Genomic DNA, 26,447 nt, shown 5'->3' with positions numbered 1-26,447 from the left:
GTAGTAGAAATGTAGCACAATATGTGTTAAACTGATGCATTGAAAGTAACCCATTGGGGGAAAAAGATCATATTCTAGTTGTCAGCATCTAGAATATGTCTAACCTATCCAGGGATATTTCACACAGTAGATAACCTAAAAATCTCACCAACTACTACACCACCATCAGAACAAAAAGGTTCTTAAATATAGTATTCCTAAAAATAATGTGAAACTCTCTCCCCTCCATAACTCTAGCTCACTGGAAATCATTACACAAACTGTTAATAAATGCATTAACAAACTTGCAAGATCCTTTTGGCAGAGAAAAGGGTGTGTGCATTCAGGGAATGCCTCACATGCACACCCAGTCTTCTGAAACTGACTCAGGCTACAGTGTCATGGGAACTGGGTCTCATCCGAACCCATAACTGAAAAGGTGGTGACCAAAGGAGCCTCCAATGCCGCAGCTGGCTTCAAATCAAACAGCGGCACTATAGAAAGAGACACCTTTAACCAACAATCAAGGAGCTGTTACAAAATGCAGCATTCATACAAAGGCATCAATCTGCAGTTTATGCCAAGATAGCACAATGTACTTTTTGAGAGCTTCTCAAACAGGACAGAGAAAGCATTAGAAACACAGAAACATGTGCTACATCCATTTCTCCTCACCCTCCCCTTTTACAGTTCACTAAAGAAGCTTAGTGGTTTATAAGGAAGAATAGGATAAATCAGAGTTTGCCCTGAAAAGCCTGCAGCCAGGATGCAAGAGCATAAGGGGGATGCCACAAAACAGCAGTAACAGCCTGAACACAAATCACCACAAATGAATCAAGAGAGTATACTCTGATTAGGAGTCAGGTTGCCATGAGTAGGAATTTGCAAACAGGCTAATGCTCTCAGATTACACGTTGCCATGTTTCACATACTCATTTAATCACTCAAACTCACCATTTATAATGCTCACACTATATGTTTACAAAAGGTAAATGCACTGGTTTTGAATAAGATCAGCTTCTCAGGCCTTAAAATGCAGACATTCTTGAGTTACTGAGCAGAGGAAATCCTACCCTCACTTAGTACTTGCTCCTTCATGGCGTAGTGCTCCCACATGCTCCCACGTCACTGGGTTTTGGAGAGATGTGTAGCATAGACACACCATGAATATAAATACGAGACAAGATTTTAAGGGACAGAAGAGAAACCACATCTGTATGATTGCTTGGGGTTTTTACTGTATCCCAAACCACAAGCAAGGATAGCAATTCCCCCTTTGCACAGAGGCAAGTATTTAAATAGAAATATCAGATTTTTACTCAAAAATGATTGAATACAGGATATTAAAAACTGCACTTGAAGTACCACTTTCAAGCAATCTTTGAAAACATAACAGGCACATGAGAAAAGATTCACTAATGTGCAACGCAGAGATGGCTTCTGTCTTCCTAAACCTATAGATATCACCAGTTCCAGCATAATAACAGTAACCTCTTTTCAGCCATACAGTCCTCCAATTAAAAAAGGAAATTTGCCTTTAGATGTTCTTCCCTACCACTACTAATGCAATGGGTCATTAACTTTAATAACGTGAATGTGTTACACTAGACCAGTGCAATTAGTGTACAAGATAATATTTTAAGAGCACATTTTGCACAGTAGTTAACTAGTAGATAATGGATCTTCAAGAAGCTTTACACCCTATATGGGCTACCAAATCCTCACTACCTAATGGCACTTAGACAAACTACAAGAAAGCAGCATATATCCAGCTCACCCACTGAACAACGTAATCTTAGATCTAGGTGAGCACTGTTTAATGACTGCACCAAAGTGTGTTTTGCTGTTTTAACGGACTTAAACCTATCTTTCAGAGCCTTTAAGCACTTGTTCAGTGGTAATGGAAGGGTATATAAAATTTATTTACATTTCTTCAAACTACTTCTGGATTTGCAGTGCATAAATCCACCTGGAGTATTGTGTGCGGTTCTGGTGTCCTCAACATGAAAAGGACATGGAACTGTTGGAACAAGTCCAGAGAAGGGCCACGAGGATGATCAGGGGACTGGAGCACCTCCCCTATGAAGACAGGCTGAGAAAGTTGTGGCTATTCAGCCTGGAGAAGAGAAGGCTGCGTGGAGACCTCATAGCAGCCTTCCAGTATCTGAAGGGGGCCTATAGGGATGCTGGGGAGGGACTCTTCATTAGAGACTGTAGTGAAAGGACAGGGGGTAACGGGTTCAAACTTAAACAGGGGAAGTTTAAATTGGATATAAGGAGGAAATTCTTTCCTGTGAGGGTGGTGAGGCACTGGAATGGGTTGCCCAGGGAGGTTGTGAATGCTCCATCCCTGGCAGTGTTCAAGACCAGGTTGGACGAGGCCTTGGGTGACATGGTTTAGTGTGAGGTGTTCCTGCCCATGGCATGGGGGTTGGAACTGGGTGATCTAAAGGTCCTTTCCAATCCTAACTATTCTATGATTCTATGATCATTATGAAGTATTTTATTTTCTATTTATTATACAAAAGGTGCTATAGCAGCACAGTTTCTCCCAGCTCTTCCATGAAATAACTTGTTCTTATGTGGTTTTGCAATACTTCAATATAAGGTTAAATTGACTAATAGGATTTCCCATACTAAATTGCACCATTTATATGTCAAGTCCAATGTCTTGCCTCCAGCAACAGCCAGCATTCAGTAATTTACAAGGAAACTAGTAAACAAATACTGCTTTTCAACAATTGCTGTAGTTCTGGCCACAAAGGAAGTCGTTTTCTGCCTCCTGAAACAGTTATTTTATTCCCAGAGCTCTTTAAATCTGTTTGTGCCAAACTTCACCCGAATGTGTCACAACCTTGCTAACACAAACACAGGGAAAGCTTCCAGATACCATCCAGCTCAGACTTGTATTTCAAAAGGTCTTCCTGCCAGCACCATCTGATCAAACACGTGGACCTCTCTTTCATTTTCCTTTCTTCAAAAGAAAGTCTTTTTTAGGCACTCTCCCTCCCCCTTCTCCTGATCCCACCTGCCTTTTTTTCCAAGCATGGCACTGGTTAAAAATGGTGCTTGTTTTAAATTGCTGCTTCCAGCTCCAGCAAAAGTAGTAAATAAGTAAACAAAACCTTTTTTTCAGCACTGTGTCTCTTTTCAGTCTGGAGGTGCAGCTGTAGTATAAGTACCCTGCCTCCATCTCCAGCAAGTAAAGGCTAGGAAAAATTATTGCTTTGTCTGCAGTGTTATGATTGCTTCCCCCATCCCCAAAGTACTCTGAAATACCGTAACAGAATGAAAGGTAAATGTCTAGGTCACACAGAAGCTATGAAAAGTAAATGAGTCATATATAATCACTTTCACATACTGATTGGCATCACCTAAATGTTTGCTCATGTCATTATTTCTACTATGATTCCACTCAGTCTGAGGGTCAGAAATGTTCTAATTCCTATCACACATTGTTTAGTTACTTTGTCTTGTTTGCTCTTATATCAATTAAATTGCTTTCTTTTTCTCAAGTTTGCATCTCAACTCTCACAGTATACACAGCAAACACGCAGGCCACAGTCCTCTGCTCTTCTTAACGTAGACATAGTTCAGTGGTTATCGCATTTCCTCTCCAGGCTCCTTTCAGACTAAATTCACTTTCTTTCTGCACATGACTTAACAAAATTGTGTTTACCTGTCTACCTAGGCCTTACAAAGACATGTTGGATATCTACTCTTCTCACCTCACTCAATACAACCATGCATTAGATCTCTTACCACATGGCATTAGCAGCTCAGGACATTCTATATTCCATGTGGTTTCCTTGTAATCATCCTGACTACTATTATTTTCATCTAGCACTATTAACAGAAAATGTTCATTAATTTCAAAGTAATTTTTGCTTTTTCTAAAATTAAGTAACAGCTCCAGTTCTTGAAGTTAACTTTTACAATTTATTCAGCTTAGATCGATTCGCTCTTGTTTTGCAGATTGCAATTGTTCCTTTACTTTATAAGTCACTGCCTGTCTCCTTTTTTCTTGCTGAGGAGAACTAAAATGCAGCTATATATGTCAATATTAATTACACCACACTTGTAATTGATGGAGCTTTCGGCATTTTTTAAATTTGTTTCCCAGGCCTTCATAAATCTAGTGGTAGACCTTCAATTGGCAGAATGAAATGTGATAAAACTCCTTTTCTTCTTTCTCATGTGCTGCATGCTAAGTTACAGTTACCTATAAATTCATTATATTATAAATGACATTAGTCATGTCCTCATTCCACTGACTCATATGTTATAAAGAATGTATTCTAAAAGGGACTCTTGGTAGCAAGATTCTTCTATAGCTATTGCATTCTGCTGACAGCAGTATTATAATTCTTAATGAAATGTAAGAAAGAAGGGTGCTAGCCTTTCGTGACCTCACAAGAGTATCAAAAATAATGGCAGGAGACATGCACAAATGAATTTTATGTAAAATACAAATGTTTAAAAGAAAGGTACTCTTTTAGTAGGTGAACTAAAGTCAAAGAAAATAGCAGATTAAAAGTAGATAAAAGGAAATCTTTATTATTTCACCTTAAGGAAAAATTCTATGCAATTTAGACAACAGAAGATGTGTTTATACAGATAGACTCTAACTGTATAATTTTATCCATAATCCAATAAATACATTAAAAGTTACCATTTGCAGAAAATTTGATTTTAACATCTTACTTAACTCTATAAATTACATATGCTCTACATTTCAGCTAGTTTCTTATCACTTTAAAATCAGGAATGCAAAATATACTATTATTCCCCAATATTATACAGAAAAAAAGTCTTGATGTTAATCACCAAAAAAATCTTAATCATGGCTAGGTTACAGAATTTTACTACTTTGATGGATTTTTATTTGTGTTTTCTGTGGAGCTAAAAAAAACCTTAAACTTCTAAATAATAATCTGTGTATTGTATATTCAAACCAAAATATGTTTTCATATTTCTAGCCTAAAAATATATAAAAGAGCATACTACTCTTTAGAAAACAGCTGTTTAAAATTTACTGGCACTTATAAGTCTAACAAAGCTAACAGAAATAAGAGTCATGCTACAGGTCCCAGTTTAAACCTAGGAATGATGATTAATATAGCTAATTACTCTTTTTAAGATTAAAAATATGAGGTGTTAGGAATCTCAGTGTGTCAATTCAAACTACTTCTTTATGTGCTATAGTAAAAAAAAAAGACTGGAATTTCTAGACAGATAGACATTAGAATTAAGGAACAGGATTTGTTTCTTTGTTTTCTAAAATAAACTCTATGGAGTATCACACTGGCACTGCAGGTTTTCAGTTGTGTTAAATATCTGCCAAAACCCAGCACAAATGAAAATCTTCATTAGTGTTGCTAAAAAAGGAAAAAGAAAAAAAAAAAAAAGGAATTATCCTAAAAGCCATTAATTCACAGTAATTCAGAGCGAGATGGCTTAGAGAGTTCAGAAGATCCCCAAGGTCTTTCTACTCTGTTGGTTAATCAAAACTTCAGCAAATACAGCAAATCAAAAGCCTTATTTCAAAAGATCTCTTATCTCTCTACCCTTATCTTAGTATCTTTACCGATGTCTTAAATGTTGTTAATATGAGAGATACACATGGGTATATTACTTATGTACTCATTCTATCTAGCAGCCCTAATTATGGACTCTTTGATGTTATACAAAGACAGAAAAGAAATTATCCCTGCCTTCAACCAGATTAAAATGGAAATTTAAAGCAAAAGAAAAACAAGGAAGACAAAGGCTGACTTTCTGAAACTGTCACAGCACAGCAACAACTGAACTATTTTCAAGTGAGAGTTTCAGAGAGGAGTTAAAGAGGGCTATGCAAGTCGTTCTGGAAAAAAAAATAGCTGCATGTTTAGTACTTAGTGATAAAAACTGAGCGAGCTGGAAACTGGTCAGTTTCTATTACTGAGTGAAAGACATGACCCCTAGCTATGACCTCTGCTTGATAATAGGTAAATTGGGATTTGATAGGTAACAAGGACTGAAGCAAAGAAAGAAGAGGCATGGGTAGAAAAGTAAAGTAGGACAAGGGTACATCCAACACCTCAGATCAAAGCCAAATGAAGTAGCAAGAGTAAAGAAACCCATAACCAAGGTGCTGGCTGCAAAGTCTGTATAAAATCTAGGGTGGGAGATGGCAAATGCAAGAGATTATGTGACAGATGGAGAAAGACAAAAAAAGAGAATGTATGCTATATATTAGAGCAACAAGGGGAAGGGACTGTGTCCTGGGTTCAGCAGTAGCAGTCATGTTTTTCCTTTGTGTTAACTGGTGCAGTGCTGTGTTTTGACTTCTAGCTTGAGAACAGTGTTGGTGAAGCCGATGTTTTCGGTTGTTGCTAAGTGATGTTTACCCTGACCAAGGTCTCTGTGAGGCTCATGCTCTGCCAGGGAGGAGGGGAAGCTGTGAGGAAGCAGAGACGGGGCGCCTGACCCGGGTTAGCCGGGGAAGTATTCCATACCACAGCACGTCATGCCCGGGGTGGGGGGTAACTGGGAGTTACCCGGAAGGACAGGGGCTTCCGGGTGGAACTCGCTTTCTTGGCCGGTGGTATCGTATTCTCTTCCCTTGTTATTTTCCCTTATCATTGTTTTAGCTGATAGTAGCGGTGGTGATTTGTTGCTGGACTGTTCTTGTCTCAACCCGTAGGAGTTGCACTCTCTCGATCCTCCTCCCCGTTCCTCCGGGAGCGGGGAAGGGGAGAGCCCCGGTGCGGGGGGGGGGGGGGGGGGGGAGACGGACACGGACCTCGATTGTTGTCAGCTCGACACCACTCACTGGGAGTGAGTGAACAAGTTACCTGACTGGGTTTAAACCACGACAGACTGAGATACCATTTCAGAGGGTAGAGAAAACTTGGATGCAGCCGTGTTCAAAAGAGGAAAAAAAAATTGAAAATGGGAGGGAAAAGCATCAAATCACAGGAATGAAAGAGGAGAAGCCCAGCATGTACAAAAAATTATAAAGCCCAATACACAATGCAAGATACCAAACGACTTTATTTTTTTAGATGTCTAAATATATTTAGCCTCCACATGCTAAATTATCATAGCCAAAACAGCCTTTTCAAAATTAAAAGAACTGGATATTACAGTGGCAAGGGGAAGGTTAAGGAATATGAACACATAAACAGAAAGGTGCTACATATTTCATAGCATTTAGTCAATATTCCCACACTGTTTATGTGTTTGGCTTACAGCTGTAAATGTGTAAAAACTAACAGGTACTGAGCAGCTGTAAGTGTCTCAATTGGTGAATCCTTGAGAAAATATAACCTGAAGTGAATCAATAACTGAAATTGAACCTTTTCATCAACAGCTTTAGTGTGGAGTGGGTTTGAATGACTTTCATAAAACCACAATTACTGCCATCTCAGTACACCAAATTATTAAAATATCCAGCCTTCTCTCAACCCAGTTAGTGTTTAAAATGACAATAGATGCAAATGTGGCTTCAAAATGTAATAAGGTTCGTGTTAGGCAATTCTGCATCTAATGTGCTTCTGTGAATTACAGAAAATTTTCTAAAATCTTCAGTGATCAATTTTGAAAATCAAACCAAGGGAGGAAATACTGAACAGCTGGCAAGATTGATTTTAAGTGGCAATTATTCTAACACTTAAAATGAGACTAAGATTGGCACTGCATAGAACTATGGTTTTCTTATGAATTTCATATCATATGAAGTCACTTAGAAATAAAATTAACATTCATTCTGCAAATAAAAACAAATCTCTGAGTATTAAAGCTACATGTTCCTCTAGGAAGCAGGAAAACTATTGTAAGCAAAACTGTTGAAAATGCAGTGAAAAAAAAAAAAAGAATCCATTTTATCCTCTTCCAGATGTGTGAAAAAGTGAGTTTAGAAAGAGTTAGAGGTAACAGGCCATATAGATAACTCTAAAGCTGGCTTATCAGCCAAAGTTATTAAAAAGGCTGTATGACTTTTACACATTTTTAGAGTAAGAATATGCATCCACATTGTTTTCTTAGGTGTAAGAAGAAAGTACATTAGTCAGGTGTCATAGAAACTCTTGTGTACTTGTAGCAGTAAAGCAAACAATTCAAATCAATAAGCCACTCTTTTTGTGATTATAAGGCATTTTGGCTCCAGTTGCAGTTTAGATCATATTTAGCCACGCCAGACCATATCAGCTTCAATGTATCTCTTATCACTAAGAGGGACAGCATAGGGTGCAACATGCATGAATCACATAAATTCGGGTTTTGGCTGCTAAAAGAGCATTCACGTAGTTTCCAGGCTAATCCATAAGAAAAATTCTTGTCTCGAGAACTAGAATGAATTGCCTAACACCAAAGAGGTAAGACCTAAAGCTATATTAGCAATGGTTAATTATATGGCTTTACAAGAGAAATACATTTTTTTGACCTACAAAATATCGTAACCCAAATGGTAGACATCTATGCTTCTGGACTGACAAAAGATAAAGCAAATAATCCTTCTGTTGAAGCTAAAGGACCATCAAAAACATGTTAATTGCTTAGTATTTGCAGCCAGGCAGATGCAATAGCAAAACTTTCAAATTCCATTAAGTCACCAACGAGATTATAGCAAAGCTTTTACTTATTCTCACATTTGCTAGAAAACAAAAACAACAGCGAAATAAACAAGAAACCTAACCAGCCACAAAACAAAAAAAAAAAACCACTAATTTCTGATGTTGTGAACATTAGTCATTCACATCATGTAGTAAACAAACTGGGGCTATCCTGGGGTTTTTCAGATTTCTCTCAAACCAAAGAAAGCTCTGTCAATTTGAAAAGAAGCCATTTCAGACACACTAAAACCTGCAAAAAACTGCCAGTAGCTAGCAAGCTTCTGAGCTTCTGTATCATCAAACTGCTAAGTTAAAAAAACAAAACAAAACAATAATATGCACTGCGTATAACCCAGATTATGTCATTTTGGTTCCTTCTGAAATTAAAACCACTTTGCCCATCTAGCTTCCATCAGCAAGACACATTGAACTGTAGGGATTTAAGGTTGTTCCTCAGGTATGCCTATGCATACCAACAATTCTTTACTGTCAACTTTAAAACAAATGAGAAAACAAATAAATTATAACTCAGTTCATAATAAAAAGTTGCAAGAGGACAGAGTTGCTTTAGAAACACTAAGGGAAAAAAAAAAAAGAAAACAATTCACTTTTCAAAGTAAATTATGGTCTTTTTTACCACATCAGGTGCTGGGCTTTTGTTCTTTTTTTCACCTTTATTTAAATTTTTGGCTATCCTTGGACTTTTTCTTATAAATGTCATTGCTAACAGAATGGTTATTTCAACAATGCTCATAGAATTTGGTACTAAAAGAAGAGTGTTGTCTATAAGCATATCTGAACGTTTTAAATTTACAAACAATAGAAATGAAAAACCATGCTATGAATACAATGAATAGAAAATATACCTGAGAAAAAAAATCCTCTGTTTATGAACACTTTTTAAACGCAAAGAAATGAATTAACAACCCCCTACAAAAAAACCACTGTTTACTTCTGTAATTAGTTTTTTGAGGGAGAATCTACACTGCAGAAATACCACTCATTCTGCAAAGCATGTCAGAATAAGATTTTGTCAAATGTGAATCCTATCTTTATTTTTTTTCTGTTCGGTCCTTTCTATTTTATTATTCTGTAGAATTTACATGTGATTGTATAATATTGACATTTCCACACCCTTTAGTTAGTATTTAAAATAATGAAACTCTATTGAAAATTGAAATTTGCATCACCCCTTAGGGTGACTAAGCATTAATCCTGGATCTTTCTTAGTTTATTTTTGAACCAGTGTAAGACACAGAGGTTGTGGGGGAGAAGGGCAAGTATTTTTAATCAGAATAAAGATGTAACAAATTGTGGTTGCAATAGAAAAGCATAAAACATACAGAGGAATGATGGTACCAGTCTCTTGCTGATACTATGTCTACTGTGTTCAATTATTGTATACTCCATCTTCCTTTTATTTGCATCATTAGTTCTACTCTGTAACAACTAACAGGTTCAATTTTTTGATCTTCTTTAATTCAACAATTCCAATGACACCCACTGGATCATCAGAAGACAAAAAAAAAAAAAAAGATACATTTAGACACCCAAAACTGAGGATATTAAGCACAGAATCCATTGGTACCATTGAAATTTTTCCTCAGTCTTGGACTGCTGTCACCATTGAAGAAGATAGCAGCATTAACAGGAATTGTACTAAACATAAACTGTTATATTTAAGTATATGTAAATTGCCAGATCTTTTGGCAATGTTAAAAATACAAGAAAGGCCAGTTTTTTGAGACATCAGTTCCAGTGATGTACACAATATTTTGCGTTAGGAAGTGAGTAAACAGGATACTTCTAAGAAGCAACATCCTGAATTTTTGAAGTTTACTTACCTTATCTTCACCTCATAGTGATAGAAGAACATCAAATGATACATAACAATTTTTTTGTGGTGTTACCTGGATGTGCTCTGATCAGGCACCTCAGCGGAGTTCTATGTTTTCTTCTGGTGGTAAGTCACAGGTAAGTAGTATGGAGAGTAACGACTTCTACATAGCTATAGATCAGCTCAGTAGCTTGCTTTTACTCTGGGGAGTCAGATGCACAACTCAATAATAGTAAAACCCTAATGCTCCTGTTAGGATATCATGAGAGATCTGGACATCTGGAACCATAAGGCTGCCAGAATCAGGCTAATGCCTTTGCTTGGCAGAAGGCAATTAAAAGAAAATCTTTCTGTGAAGCTGCCAGCATTTTGAAAATGCTCAATGCCAACAAAGTAGTGCAGAGATCTTCACCTTGATGGTGAGTTTTGACATCACATTACTCATAGTAATTTCATATCTGTGTCCTCTTGTGCCTACAGTCTCAGGCATAATGGATATTATAATTATTTAAGCAGAGTCCTGGATCAGAAGGTGGCTCAAGCAGAAATCTAGGGCAGACCTGGAAATAATACACAGGGGAAAATAAATAGAAGAATAAAATAAAACTGGTAGGAGAAAACAAGTGTTGATAATAGCTACAGGTAGAATTATATAGTTATTGATATCTGTGCTGAATTCAGTGGGTGCTCCTTCAACTGTGCAGTTGAACTATAGACAAAGCAAGATATGTCAAAAATACCATGCTAAATGAAACACTGAAAGGTACAGAGCTTCAGGGTACTTAAGAGTCATGTATTTCATTATAAAGCATATAAAACAAGTTACAGCTGTCAAATTTAAACCATCAATTTAGCATCAGTAAACCACAGACAAGCTTGTAAAATATCATGGGTTTTTCCTGCCCTCAGTGAATCAGGATATACTAGCTGTGGGACTGTAAAGTATGTTACAAACTGCCAGGTCTTTTCCCCCAAACACATAGGAAGTTATGTTATGCTTTGAGAAAAAAAAAAGAAAATCTTTGATTGCAGCATCTGATATTTTTCACTAAAAACATAAGAAACAGTTTCCCCAAGGTAGTCTATTTTGTGAACCTTTTAAGCTTTTTTAAACAGTCATAAAAATTTCTTTTGCTTTTGTTTCCCCATTCTTATTCCCAGATAATACATTTTAATCCACTCTCACTTTCTTCTCTAATGCCTTGTCCTCATTGGAGTGGCTCTTAATTTTCGCCAGGGAATATAAGAAGAAAATTAGGTCCATTATATATACATTCACATTAGCAGATGGGATTTCAGGTGAGACACAGGTCGATACAGTGGTACAGAAAAGAAACTGCAGTGTTTCAGCAGCCTTGTAGGTTTTAGAAGGGTGACTTTAAAAATCACCAGTGCCCTCTGCTGCTCTCAGGCTGGTCTTTTGATTTGTGGTGTTTTTCCAGGCAGCTCAGCATAACTTTGACAGTCCCCCAAGCCTTCCTTAATTACTGCTTCTTTTTAGGATGATTCATGGCTGCTGCTATGCACAGAGTTTTGTCCCTACAAGAGACTACAGCTTCACCTGCCTCAGCACTAACATGGGTTCGTCACTGCAATAGGACATGGAAGGGTGGACTGGGTCCCAGAGTTTATTGCTGATTGGCACCACAGCTCTGCCTGATCTTCCTGCCAAAAGCAAAAGCCTGAAAGGCAGGGAATTTTACTTGTCCCTAAAGACCACAAACAGAAAGAGAAGGCTGTTTTTTGCTTTAGCCTAGGAGGCTTGGTTTTGCAAGAAAAACCCTGTATAGCAAATAGACTAAATCTAATAAAATGAAAACTGAGGGATAAAGAAACATGAGTAGTTACAATTTCAGCAGCTGCACAGCTTAATACCTACCTAGGGGGAAAATCAATCAGCTAGTGTCTGATAAGAGTTTTCTTGATAACATCAGCCATGTGGCTTATACAGCCTCTGAGGAGAGAGTGTTTGTTTTCCTTACCTGTGTAATTCATTTATTAGCCTAAATTTACAGCTGCCAGCATAGAATTAGAATGCTAAACCTAAATGAACACACATTCTGAAGGTTTCAAGGACAGGCAGTTAAAAGCCTAAGACAAAAGTAACAAATTTTTACACAGCAAAGCTAACTATTTTCCATTTCACTCATGTCCCCATAAAAGTAACTGAACTCCTAGTAAAAAAAATCTAGTCAGGAGTTCTGAATTTTGTTTCCATTTCCCTTCCTCAGTCATAGAAAGAAGTATGTAACCCCTGATACAATCCAGTAACTCCCACAGAACATAGGGAGACTGTCAACTTAAGGTGGTGCATCTTTTGTGACTGTAGTCTACTTTTGCATGCATGACCAGAATCCTTCTGTACATTCACTTCTGTACAGGCTGCAATACATGACATAGGATATCGTGGACCACTCTCACAGACAAAATAATGTTAATTACATTGTTTATTCGGTACAGACTTTATGTAAAGGAACAAAAGAAGCTAAAAAAGTTTATTATTCTATTGGGCTAAATATTGGGTCGACTTTTAAAATAACATGGTTCCTGCCTCCAAGTAGTTTATGAGCTAATTAAGGCTTAATTGAGCAAGCAGGATGATAGCAGAGGGAGTAGGAGACAGCTTGGGTGCTCCCCAAATTGTTTGAACTAGAGTCTTCTGCTTTCCCTTCAGAAATGGTTGTTTGGGGGCAGGGAAGGGCCTTGGGGTTTTGGCAGGAAGGGCTGTTATGCATAAACACTGCTTTCACACTTATGGAGAGGAACTCTCATTCCTCTTCTTCTTGATCTTTACAACAAGTTAATGGGCACTGAGGGAAGCAGGCGCTTCTATTTCTGTTATGCTGCTCCAGACATCCTCTGCAGGGACCTGATGGCTTGCAGAACAGGCTTCAATTTCTAACAAAAAGCAGCCCTGCTGTCCACAACCAACTATATCCCAGAACCATAGTATGGGATGTATGTGTGGCTGTCATGCATCTTTTGGCCATTCTACACCAAGAGACAGAGAAGCTTCCAACATAAATATGTTTCATGCTACTACTCTCAGCTTTCCTCTGAAAAGGATTTATTTTACTCATTCTTCAAAGCTGAGATGCTGCCTTTCCTATATGTTACAGTCTGGGCCGAGTGGCAGCCCCAGACCACTGCAGTAAAAATGTTAGGCTACACAGAATTTTGTTCTGCTGACAAAGAACGAGACAGGCAGGTATTGAATGATACCAGCACTTTTTACCAAGGTCCACTTCAATCAACAGTTCATCCTTCTGGTTTCAAACACCAGTGCACTGGTGGAAGTTTTTTGCATACTTAAGTGCTTCTCTTTGAGCCTTGGGAAACATGGTCTAGTGTGAGGTCTTCCGGCTCATGGCAGGAGGGTTGGAAACAGATGATCTTAAAGTCCTTTTCAACCCAAACCATTCTATGATTCTGTGACTTGCTGTTTCACCCATCAATAAAATAATGAAATACAATCTGTGTAGTTTAAATTCCAGCGAGCTATTCTGTGCCATAAGCATTTCTATGTTGGATACCACCCATTCTAGTGCAGGTCTCAAAGCTCTAACTTTTAATGATTCCAATATTTGATTCAGCTCCACAATGGTCTTTTTCGGCTTTGATCTATTGATTCACCAGATTCCTCACAAAGTTATTCTGCTATATCCAACATCCCTTGCCTAAAGAAGAGCTTCACCATCACCTCATTGGCTGTTAGCTTGCCAGCACTCATCTATCCCCAAACTGCTGATGTCAGAGTCAAAGTTCTTATATATGGCTTTTCCAACTCAGGATACACCGCTGTGAATGTCTTTATGATAAGAGGACAGTTTTTGAGCTGTGTATTTTATTCTTTTACAACATGGTGTCAGAAGAAGTGAAATTGTCCCTGACAAGTCTCCACCTAGATTCTCAGTATGGAGGATCTCCCACTGCATGTCTTCTGTGCACTGGATGAGCTCTTCAGGGCCTATAACCAGCAAAGGTCTGCAGCACCTTCTCCAGGTCCCACTCCAACTTTATGCACTGGTCCACAGTGGCCAGCACCAGGCCGTGCTGCTTCTTCTGGTTTTGTACTGAAAATTTATGTAAACATGTAACCATATCAAAGGGTTCCCCTTCCTTAAAATAGGAGTCCCAGTTCTCGCATAAACCATGTCACAACCACTCAGCAGCCAAAATACAATGAGGCAATTATTCCCATGCCTGGAATATCCATCTTTACATCTGTCTTAGCAACAGTTTTCTGTATCTTAAAAAGAAAAGCCATTTTGTTTCATATCCTGCCAACTACGCCAAATTGTTCTGCTGATGGGCAGGGTACACAACAAAATGACCACACACTAGCTGGATAACATGCACTGTTTATTAAACAAGCACACTAAAGTGAATAAGTACACTAAAGCAAACAAGCATACTAACAGAAACCGCGTAGACATTTCTCTGTATACAGTAAATAAGTACAATAAAGCGAATAATATATATATGCATATATATATATAAAGTAAAAGAGGAAAATTATAAATGCATCAGATCATTACTGCATAGAGAGAATAGTGATTAAGAAGAAATACATCATCAGTTACCACTGAATCACCATCCAGGGTCACACTTCAAGCTGGGAAGCCCTATTGTAGCCAAATCTGAAACCCCACCTATGGGTGGATGTACCACATAGGAACTGTCCCAATTACCTGAGACTCCTGGCATCAGTTCTGATTTGCTTTACTGTACTTATTTACTATATAGAGAGAGATATATACCTGATTAGCATTAATGTGCTTGTTTGCTTTACCGTGCTTAATACTTGACACTCTGTAAGGAGCTAGTATTAGGGAGTGAAACTGAATGAATCTAATCTAGTTCTCTGGTCAAGCATCTGGTCAAGCATCAACGTCTAAAATGATGTTGATCATTTTCTTGCATTTCAGTGTCTGCATGGTTGAAGATCAGTCAAGCTAGAATGAAAAAAACTTCTGTGATAGGTGGAATGGTCATGTTTCCTGACAAGTCTGACTGCTGAAAACCAGACTGTTTTAAAAGGAGTCTTTTGGCAGTATAGATCACAGATTTGCAATACTCTTGCTTGAGTCTCAGGATTTAACTGCCAAAATCAGACAGTTCACGTCATGGACATTGTAATAGACTAGTTATTGGCACCAGCATTTTGACAAAAGTCAACACGTGCATCACAACAATGCTCTGTTCATTGACGCATTACTTGCTCATGATGGAAATCACCTTTATGTTAAAGCAGGGTTTTTTTCTATAGATGAAAACAATCTGCACTCTTCAAAAGAGGTGGGAGAAAAAAGGGGAAAAGTTAAAAACAAAGGAAAAAAGCAAAAGATGGAAAGGGAAAGACTAGTTCTGGGAGCAAGGACAAAAATAACTGGTGTCTTACTGTCCTTCAAAAGGAATTCAGTGTTGGACGAAGTTCTACCTACTTCTTAAAAAAAAAAAAAAAAAAGAAAAAGTTATGTCCTTGGGCATTTTTCAGTTTCTGCCTTCATTTCATCAGATATGTTAGAATTTTCAGTATGTGTAAGACCTAGAATTGTTGTGATCAAAAGAACCTTCAGGTCTTTTTCCACCAGTAAGACTCCACTCCTCTCATGCTGGTTTCTGAGCTTAGTCTGTCAGTGAATTTCACAGCAAGAGACAGATGGCTGCAGAGGGAGAGCAGCTCAGATATCAATGTTTCAATACATATGCAGACAGTAGGGCTGTAAGTGAATTTTACATTTGTGAATAGGGCACTTTGTAAAACAAGCACACATTTGAAAAGTCCTCAGAAAAGGGTCACAACCCACTTGTCCAATGCCTTGAAAGGAACTTGAAATTTTTTTCCAATTTAAAAGGGATTTTGAAGAATGTCCTTAAACATATTAAAATGACTTGGCTTTTTGAACATCCAATGCCATGTGAGCTTGGCAGGGATTTTCTTACAAGGAAAAGGGAGACAAAGATTGATATGAAACTCAAATAATGGAAGGTTTTTATCTCTTATTTTCAAGTGGTAGGAAAATAAAATCCCCTTAGGTTATTAATGACCTTCCATGCAAAGCAAAGAACTCTCAAGATTTCTCACAGGTGACGAAACAGTTCATTAACTTTAATTGTAATTTATATGTTATATATGTGTATTTATTTATTTATTTCAAGGGATGCAGCACATCATATGTGCAGTACACCATCATCCCTGCAAAAACAAGGGTCTTTGATTAAGATCTTATTTTTTTGTCAGTATCAACAGCAAGAACTATACTTCCCTCAAAAGATTAAAATTGCTTTTATTCACAGTATTTTAAATAATACCAATAATTGTTAATTCATGGAAATGGGTATGGCTTCAATCATCACCCCATTGCTAATCATTTCCATTTATGTCTATGAAGGCTATTGTGGTATCTTTCACTTTGTCTCATCTGTATTTTTCCAGTGTTTTTTTATTCCTTCCCTCTGTACAGCCAAGCCAGCATCTATAAAAAAACATTAGCCAATTAGTAACTGTGAGTAAGTTTAATTCTATGTTTGCCCATATACATAGTAAATGTTGACAGTTTACTTGCACACAGGCACAGTGCCTGGGTGCTTCCTGATGCTAAGTCTAATCAAAACCAAAGTGGATATTTTTCACTCAAACATTCAAAGAAAATTAGAAATCATCTATTTAAGAGAAATTTTACAGTTTCACAGAAAAATTAGACCAAAACCACATCCTTCTTCTCTTCCTCATAAAATATCAACATTGTTTTGCCTTTTATTAAACAAACAACACTGAACAAAAGAAAGCATGAAAAATTTTGTAAGAAAAAAAAATGATCAGTTTTTCTCTGAAACCTGAATGGGCTTACTACACCTTCACCAGTTCCCTGTTTTGTGAGAAATTCATACAAAACAACCCTTTCCCTGAGTTGCTTCTAAACTAAACACAACATCATTAGAGATAATGTCTGAGCTATTGCTCAAAATTTTTACCAACCATGTGATCATGAATGCAGACAGCCTTAATTACTTTAACAAAAAAACAGCTGTGTTGTTGTGGGGCTATTATTTGCTTCTCATTAATTATTAATTTTCAACTATATCACAAGATTAGTAAATTAATAAAAAGGAATTAATTGTTGGCTAATAAGGAATATTAATAAAGGAAACCTTTTTAACATTTGTGTTGCATTTTACATTGCCATGGATGTTATTTACCTATTACTTTGCCACAAGAATGAAAAAGCACTTTTTTGGCAGCAACAGCTTGCTTGGAGAAATCAAATGCCTATTGGATAAAAACCCAGGTATTTTTCATGTTGTAAAGCACAGGCCACATTTTATAAAATTAATAATTTCTCCAGATAATTACTTTAACTATTATCTGGCTTGTTAAAGATTTGACTGAACTGAATGTATTGATCAATTTGCCCTAGATGGTTAGTAATAGGTTATTTTAAAAAATTATAGCTGCTGCTTCCTTCTTATTTCCCATTGTTAAACATTAATCCCTTTCATAAATTGCACTCTTATTTGGAGATGAGTCAGGGCATTATTACCCAAACTCTACTACCACTTCTGCTTCATAAAATCTTATGGTTTAGTACTTTTTTTTTAAAAGTGGATCCAGAGCTTGAATGTGTTGCTAACTGCAGTCCACTACCATGAAAATATAATGATAATACCAGAAAAATAGAGTAAGCTAGGTACCACCACACCTCTTTTTTCTTCTGCCATGAAACAATAATAAGCCAAGTAGGTTTGCAGTGTGCAGTAATGGGATGCACTAAAGAATGTGCAATGGCATGAAACAAGAAAAGTTGTGTGTAGAGTTTTCTTTTCCAACACACTGGTAGTTTAATCAACTACCACCATAAAAAATAGCTCCTTCTGACACAGGGAGAAGGTATATAGGCATGTTCATAACACAAAGGTGCTGGGCAATTCATGTCTTCCTAAATGAAATGGTGAGGGTCACCAAAGCCAGGTAACACCAATTACTGCTTTTGCTATCCATGTAGTATGAGCTGCCAATAACACATCAGGGGTTAGACAAGCCTGCCACAGATTAACATTCTCCCAAAGATGAGCGAAAAGAAACTTCTGACAAGACATATATCTCTTTTGGAGACTGCTAGGGAAAACAAAAACACAAATCTCATGGATGGTAACTATTTGAAATCTTCACAGAAGATTAAATGAAGACTGCCTTTCAACAAAGTTGAAATAGCTCAGAAATACTGGATTTTACTCTGTGTAAAATGAAATTCAATGGAAAATTCTTGACCATAAATTCTCAGGCTGTAAACTAATATGGCTTTGACAAAATTTTCAGACTTAAATTTTTCAGAAACAAAAATCTGTTCAATGTATTTTGATTTCAAAAATACTATAAACATCATTTCAGACAAAACTTGAATCTTTCAACATTTTGTTGGACGTAAAATGGCTGATATATAAGCTTTCACCCCATATTGAAGATAATATGTTGCTGTATGGAGTCCCCTGTGACAAGTTGCAGATGAAGGAGAGGGTGAATCGAGTCAGTTTGTCAAGGTGAAAGGCATCCAGGTGGCCTTGGACATTGCTGAATGGGAAAAGTGGCCAGTACCTTATACTGACTCATGGATGGTGGCAAATGCCCTGTGGGGGTGGTTACAACAATGGAAGCAGAGCAACTGGCAACGCAGAGGTAAACAGAACACCAGAACAACCAACAAGTGGATAAAACTGCTAAGATTGAAGCAGCTCAGATGGGCTTAGATTGGCAACACAAGGGTTAATTATTTTTGGCCCGGTGGGCCCACTACACTTCAGGCCATCAGGGCAGAGATGCAACATACAGATGGGCTTGTGATCGAGGGGTCGACTTAACAATGGACACTATTGCCCAGGTTATTCATGAATGTGAAACATGTGCTGCAATTAAACATGCCAAACGGTTAAAGCCTCTTTGGTATGGAGGACGATGGTTGAAGTATAAATATGGGGAGGCCTGGCAGATTGACTATATCACACTGCCACCAACTCGCCAAGGCAAGCGCCATGTGCTTACCATGGCGGAAGCAACCACCGGGTGGCTGGAAACATACGCTGTGCCCCATGCCACTGCCCGGAACACCATCCTGGGCCTTGAGAAACAGATTTTGTGGTGACACAGCACCCCAGAGAGAACTGAGTCAGACAGTGGGACTCATTTCCGCAATAACCTTATAGATATTTGGGCCAAAGAGCATGGCATTGAGTGGGTATATCACATCCCCTACCATGCACCAGCCTTTGGAAAATCGAACGGTACAATGGGCTGTTAAAAACTACACTGAGAGCAATGGGTGGGGGAACTTTCAAGCATTGGGATACGCATTTACCAAAGGCCACCTGGTTGGTCAACACCAGAGGATCTCTCAACAGGGCCGGCCCAGCCCAGTCAGAACTTTTACATATTGTAGAGGGGGACAAAGTTCCCGTGGTGCATATGAAGAATTTGCTAGGGAAGACAGTCTGGGTTATTCCTGCTTCAGGTAAAGGCAAACCCACTCATGTGACTGCTTTTGCTCAGGGACCTGGATATACTTGGTAATGCAGGAAGATGGGGAAGTCTGATGTTACCTCAAGGGAATTTGATTTTAGGGGAAAACAGCCAATGAACTCAACTGTATGCTGTTGCCTGCTATGTAGCACTTTATAGCCCACCAACTAGATGTCTTCAGGTAACTAGCAACTGACTCTGACTTCCCTCCAATCATCACCCCAGCAAAGAATGAACTTTGACGAAACTAGATGAGCTCAGCAGTGACCAGATGAGTTCCGTGGCATCATCAGCAGGCAACAATCCAACACCGCACACGGTCTCTCCTGCTCTGAAAGACTGTTACAAGAGACGGAGCCCTACATCATGGACTGGATGAATTCAGCAGCTTTATAGGGATTGGTCCATGAACTAAGGAATGATATCTCCCTCTTTGTGTGTGTATTTGTGTACATATATATATATGTATGTACATATGTATATATATGTGTATATACATACGTACAAATATACACATCTACATGTACATATGGATATTTGTATACATATGTACATGTGTATAATATATGTGTGTATATATTGATATATTAATGAGACAAAACTGATAGTATATTGAAAAACATGGGATCTGAGCATGACTTGAATGGTACAGAATAAGGGGCGAATACTGTCCTGGGTTCAGCAGTAGCAGTCATTTTTCTCCTTCTTAGTAGCTGGTGCAGTGCTGTGGTTTTGACTTTCAGCCTGGGAACAACACTGATAACACCGATATTTTTAGTTGTTCCAAAGCAATGTTTACTCTGACCAAGGACTTTGTGAGCCTCATGCTCTACCAGGGAGGAGGGGAAGCTGAGAGGAAGTAGAGACAGGACACCTGACCCAAACCAGCCAAAGAGGTATTCCATACCACAGCACATCATGCCCAGTATATAAACTGGGGGGAGTTACCCAGAAGGGCTAGATCACTGCTCCCTTTGGGCTGGTTATCAGTCAGCGGGTGGTGAGCAGTTGTGTTCACTTCCCTTGTTATTTCCCTTATCATTATTATTATTGGTGGTAGCACTAGTGGTTTGTGTTATACCTTAGTCACTGGACTGCTCTTATCTCAACCTGTGGGAGTTGCATTCCTTCAGTTCTCCTCCCCATCCCTCCAGGAGCAGGGGGAGGAAGAAGCAGGGGAGTGAGGGAGCTGCTGTGTGGTTCTGGGTTACCGGCTGGGCTTCAACCATGACAGTTACATTGCCATGTGCTGTATTTATTGCTTGTGATAGGGAAATACAGTAGCGCAGTTTTATTCTGAACTAGTAAAACAACAAAAGGACACAAAAAATCTTTGGATAAAATGAACTATAATGAAAATGTGTGCCTCATACTTTAACTGATATAATGAACATATGGAAAGCATTCCAAAACTTATCTGTGCAGTAGACTCAGTGGGAATACAGAGATTCTTCAAACTGGAAATTATAATATTCTTTTTATTACCTGATGAATACTCCAAAATAATAAAACATATTATCTTCAAGTTCAGAGATAACACTTAATATACAGACATAAAGCTTGAATTCTATCCTTGACAGATATAATAGAAAGTCACTTAGCTGTAATACTGGCAAGACAATGAAAATACTTAAAAAGTTGTGACAAAAAAAGACAATGTATAATAGAATAATTAAATATATTGCTGATACAGAGGAATCTCTTAAACATATCTCAAGGACCTTGTAAAAGTCGCTGGGTTTACAAGGTCAAAATGATTAAAAATAACACAGTGAGAAGACTAAAGAGGCAGCAAAGAAGCTAAGTGATTTATTTGTTTTGGTTTTCACAGAGGGAACAGGGAGCAAATATCTAGTTTAGTAGCTGATCTTTAAAGATAATGAAGGTGAAGTGCTGTCAAACACAAAGACATAAAAGAGTAAGATAGAACTCCAGAAATCATATTAACGTAAATTACTCAGGCATGATGCCAGAGCTCTGCAGGAAAATTTGAGTATTCAGGCTCAGGTTCAAAATCCCTGGACATTAACTGGATGTACAGCGAGTGGTAGGAGCCTCCTAGGCCATACCCGGCTCTTTTCATCTACCTAATATGGATGAGACTCATTTTATTTCCTACCAAAGTGATGGGCTCTCCACAAAGTACAGCAAATTAGATTCAGTGAATAAAACTGGACAGAAAAGTGCTTTCCTGGACAAAAACTGCACAATGACCAAAGTAGGACTGCTTAGTAAAAGGTGGATGAGAAGAAGTATTAGGTTACTAGTGAAGACAATTTTCCACAAACACTAGTTTTAAAGCTGTAATTAGTTCATTCAGCTCTAGTAGCATCTTGGAGCCATGCTTTTATTTCACCAGCATGATGATACAGACAACTGCAATTATGAACCCCTTAGTGTAAATCCACCCTCCAGAAGCAGTTTGAACAGCTCTACCTGAGGAAAAGCTTCACAGCAGTAGAGAGACCACCTCTCGCCAGACAGCCGCAATTAACCAGCACATACATGGCTCATACATACGATTTCTAGCTCAAACCTCACACTATTCCTCGTACACCTTTCCCATGTTGCAAAAACCACAGCATCTACTGAAAGGTAAAACCAGGAGGTGGAGAGTGCAGCTGAGGGGATAGTACAACCCCACCTCCAAGACACATTTTTGGTCCAAGAATGGGTTCAGCTGCAGGTAGTCAGTAAGAAGTCCCACAGGCAGACATACACTCATCTGCCACAATCATCAGCTTTCCTCTCCTGTCCCGAGAAGAAAGAGTTCAAAACCAGACCATCTCCCTGTCAGGGCTCAGCACTTAGGTGGGCATGGTTCAAAGTAGTTAGATGCAAAGACTTATGGGTAGATCGGTAGATATTTCATTAGCAAAACCAGGTAAACTGAAATGCATTAGATGCCAAGTGCAAGGTCCTACACCTGGGTTGGGCAGAGAAGAGATTCAGAGCAGCCCTGCAGAGAAGGACTTGGGGTGTTGGTTGATGAGAAAATGAACATGAGCCGCCAATGTGCGCTTGCAGCCCAGAAAGCCAGCCATATCCTGAGCTGCATCAAAAGGAGCGTGACTAGCAGGTCAAAGGAAGTGATCCTGCCCCTTTACTCTGCCCTCATGAGACCTCACCGGGAGTATTGTGCACAGTTCTGGTGTCATCAACATAAGAAGGACATGGAACTGTTGAAACAAGTCAAGAGGAGGGCCACGAGGATGATCAGGGGACTGGAGCACCTCCCCTATGAAGACAGGCTGAGAAAGTTGGGGTTGTTCAGCCTGGAGAAGAGAAGGCTGCATGGAGACCTCATAGCAGTGTTCCAGTATCTGAAGGGGGCCTGTAAGGATGCTAGGGAGGGACTCTTCATTAGAGACTGTAGTGACAGGACAAGGGGTAACGGGTTAAAACTTAAACAGGAGAAATTTAGATTGGATATAAGAAGGAAGAAGTTCTTTACTGTAAGGGTGGTGAGGCACTGTAATGGGTTGCTCAAGGAGGTTGTGAATGCTCCATTCCTGGCGGTGTTCAAGGCCAGGTTGGACAGAGACTTTGGTTGACATGGCTTAGCGTGAGGTGTCCCTGGCCATGGCAGGGGGGTTGGAACTTGATGATTTTAAGGTCATTCCCATTCCTATTCTATCATTCTATGATTCTATGATTCTATGAGTACTTGTGCAAGTCTAAACTACAGACTAGCAAGCAGGGTGACTAACAGTGCTAACCACTTGTCTTTGCATCCCAAGTCTTATCACAAGCTCTGCTTTAAACCTTTCCACTCTTCAGCTTTTCAGGTACACACTTGGTCTGTCCTTTATAAAGCATATCATGAGTTTCCCCTCTGATTATCCATTTCTATCACACATCTGTTACATGCTAATTAATTACTGTCATTGTGCATGCCTATGTGTTATAGCAGTACAGTATATATATCTTTTGCAATATAACCTAAATTCTGTGTTTCTGCATCTCTGATTATGCAAATCATCCCTGCAAATATCACGAGTGTCCCCTATAAACCTGTGTTTGCTTCTGACGGACTACATAAACCCTGCTAATTAGTCTGTTCTCTAGTTGCATATCAGTTTCATTCTGAAGCTCCACCTCATATCAGTTAGGGACAAAGTAACAAGACCTCATATTTTTCAGAGTTTCATAACATTACTGAATCTTATAATAGGTAAAATCAGTCAGTTGTTCATGCTTAGCAATATAATAAAGAAATAATGGATCAGCAACATCATAGGTGGATGGTTTCCAGATACTTGAGTACAAAAAAAAAAAAAAAAACTTCATTTTTCTTCTCACTCTATCCCTCAGACAGCTCAGTGTTATATACAAATTCAGGCCACTTGCTACTACTGGAGACCCCACCATACATCAGAAAAATGGCATTATTTCTGGGGAGATAGTTCTGCTTGCGTAGTCCTAACAAAAGTAGTTAAATTTGGTTTTGTCTTTTGTATAAGCTTTCATTTTCTACTGGTTTGCTTTGAAACAAATGTTAAAGAGCCAGGAATAAAGCATATACAATAATATCTAGATTGAGTAATTCATGTAGCACTGCTTCTAGAAAAAAACACTACCACAAAAACCTGTGTTAGGGATTCACTTTATATTAGGGCTGGATCCTCATATTGCCAGGAACAGCCTCCTAGTCATACCTTTTTGAGCTAGGAAAACATCCAGTCTTGACATTGAGCAACAGCTATTTACACCAGTTATGCCCTAAAGCATGTCCCACCTTTCAAAATACATCTGCTGTATTCTGTCTATAAACTTCATGCTAGCTGTACGTCATCTGGATAGCCTAGTTTTGCAGAGTATTAGATATCCTGACTAATCATGTTATAAAACATTTTCATTCTTGTTGGTAGTCCAAGGTAATTCTTTCCAGGTGTCAGCTGCAAATTCCATGTATTCTATGAGATTGATTGTATCATTAATTCTATCTTTACATCCTTTGAGTATTGTTATTTACTCTATCAGACAAAATAAGACCTGAAGCACATGGGATGCACTGCCATTTCTTGACCTGAAGTCAGGCATCTTAAATAATCTATTATGAAGTAAAAGTGGCTTGTACGGATTAATGAAATTGTGCTTCTGGTCGTTCTTCAGGTTATACTCTATATCAATACAGAAGGTGTATCCTTTCTAGTAATAGTGCAGTAGTTGTAGCACTGTAACGTGCCCCCAGTAGAAACACTCACTTGTTTCCTGTACTGAGATTAGCTATAGGAGGCCTAACGCCTAGGCTGTAACATTTTCTGTATTCCTGTATTTAATATTCCTTTTCCTCCTGATATCGGAATAGACTCCACAACTCGTTAAAGTTGTAAAGTAGGTATGCGTTTATTCAGCTGAAGACGCATGGGGGATTACTCCTCCAAAGGCACGCGCACCTCAGTGTCGTTTTCCTCTACATTTATCCTCTAAAGTACTACATATGCATTAGGTTACACAATACGCCTATACGTATTTATGTCCTATCCCCACTTCATATTATAATGAGCTGAAAGGTCTTCTGCTCATGCGCAGTGCCTCCTGCTGGTCGTGGGCAGGAGTCTTCAGATAAAGTAAACGAGTCTTCCTCGGGCCTGAACTTTTCACCCTTGGTCCTCACGCATGCTCTTTAGGAGCCTGGGTGACTCTGGTCTATGTCCAAATGGTTTTTGCTGAAAATTAAGTAACTGTTTTCCTTATTAGGAGTTATGTTCTGGTACTGCCTGGTAAAGTACAATAGGTTTTTGCTGAGCGATATATCTGTTAAGCAAGCTATGTAACTTAAGCAATACCCCCTTGTACAATCCCCCTGTACAATTTACCTAACCCCCTTGTACAACCCCCCTGTACAATTCACCTAACCCTCTTGTACAATAGTCCACGTCACTCACATTCGAGAGAGTTCTAATAGGTTTTACAGCTGATAATTACTGAGGAAAACCCCTAAAACATCATAATATATTTAAATGGAGTGTTTGGGTTTTTTGTTACTGCAATTATGGAATTTTTCTTGTATGAAAGTTCATAACCCTGCATATTAAGTCCAGTGTTCACATACCTCACTATATTTCATTCTTAATGTAATATCAAATCAATAATGGAGATTTTCAAATTCAGACTCAGGTAAGCAATTATCCTATAAAGGTATTAGCCAATAATAAACATAGAAAGTTCTGAAAGACTTGAACTACTTCACTAAAATACTAAAAATTTCCAGTGTATAAGGTCAATCAGTCTCAGATTTTTTTGAGGAAACTAAAGATTCTTTTAGCTGTGACTGTAAAAACATTGTATGCTCGTCTGCTTTTCTTTTATGCCACCTAAGTCTTAGAAAAACAAAATCTGTATTACAAGACATGAGTGTGTTTTCAATTTTCCCCAACCCTTCCACTACCCTCAATCTCCACATTTAAAAAAAATGCCTGGGTAAACAGACTATATTTGATCCAATTATTTTTTTATTTTTTTATACCACTCTCTACCAGTCTGTCTCTTTAAAACTTGAGTAGTGCTCTCCAGAACT

The 26,447-nt window shown here is 38.4% G+C and overlaps 1 pseudogene; it reads right to left on the bottom strand.

The window, feature by feature from the left end:
* Positions 1 to 378: 378 nt before the first annotated feature.
* Positions 379 to 14,511, bottom strand: LOC133277080 (E3 ubiquitin-protein ligase RMND5A-like; annotated as a pseudogene).
* Between the last annotated feature and the right edge of the window lie 11,936 nt (positions 14,512 to 26,447).

The sequence above is a fragment of the Pezoporus flaviventris genome, unplaced genomic scaffold, assembly GCF_033815535.1.
Source record: "Pezoporus flaviventris isolate CSIRO_AGI_PZ_B2104156 unplaced genomic scaffold, CSIRO_AGI_Pfla_v1 ptg000050l, whole genome shotgun sequence".
NCBI classification, from domain to species: Eukaryota; Metazoa; Chordata; class Aves; order Psittaciformes; family Psittacidae; genus Pezoporus; species Pezoporus flaviventris.
This window is presented reverse-complemented; position numbering and strand designations above follow the sequence as displayed.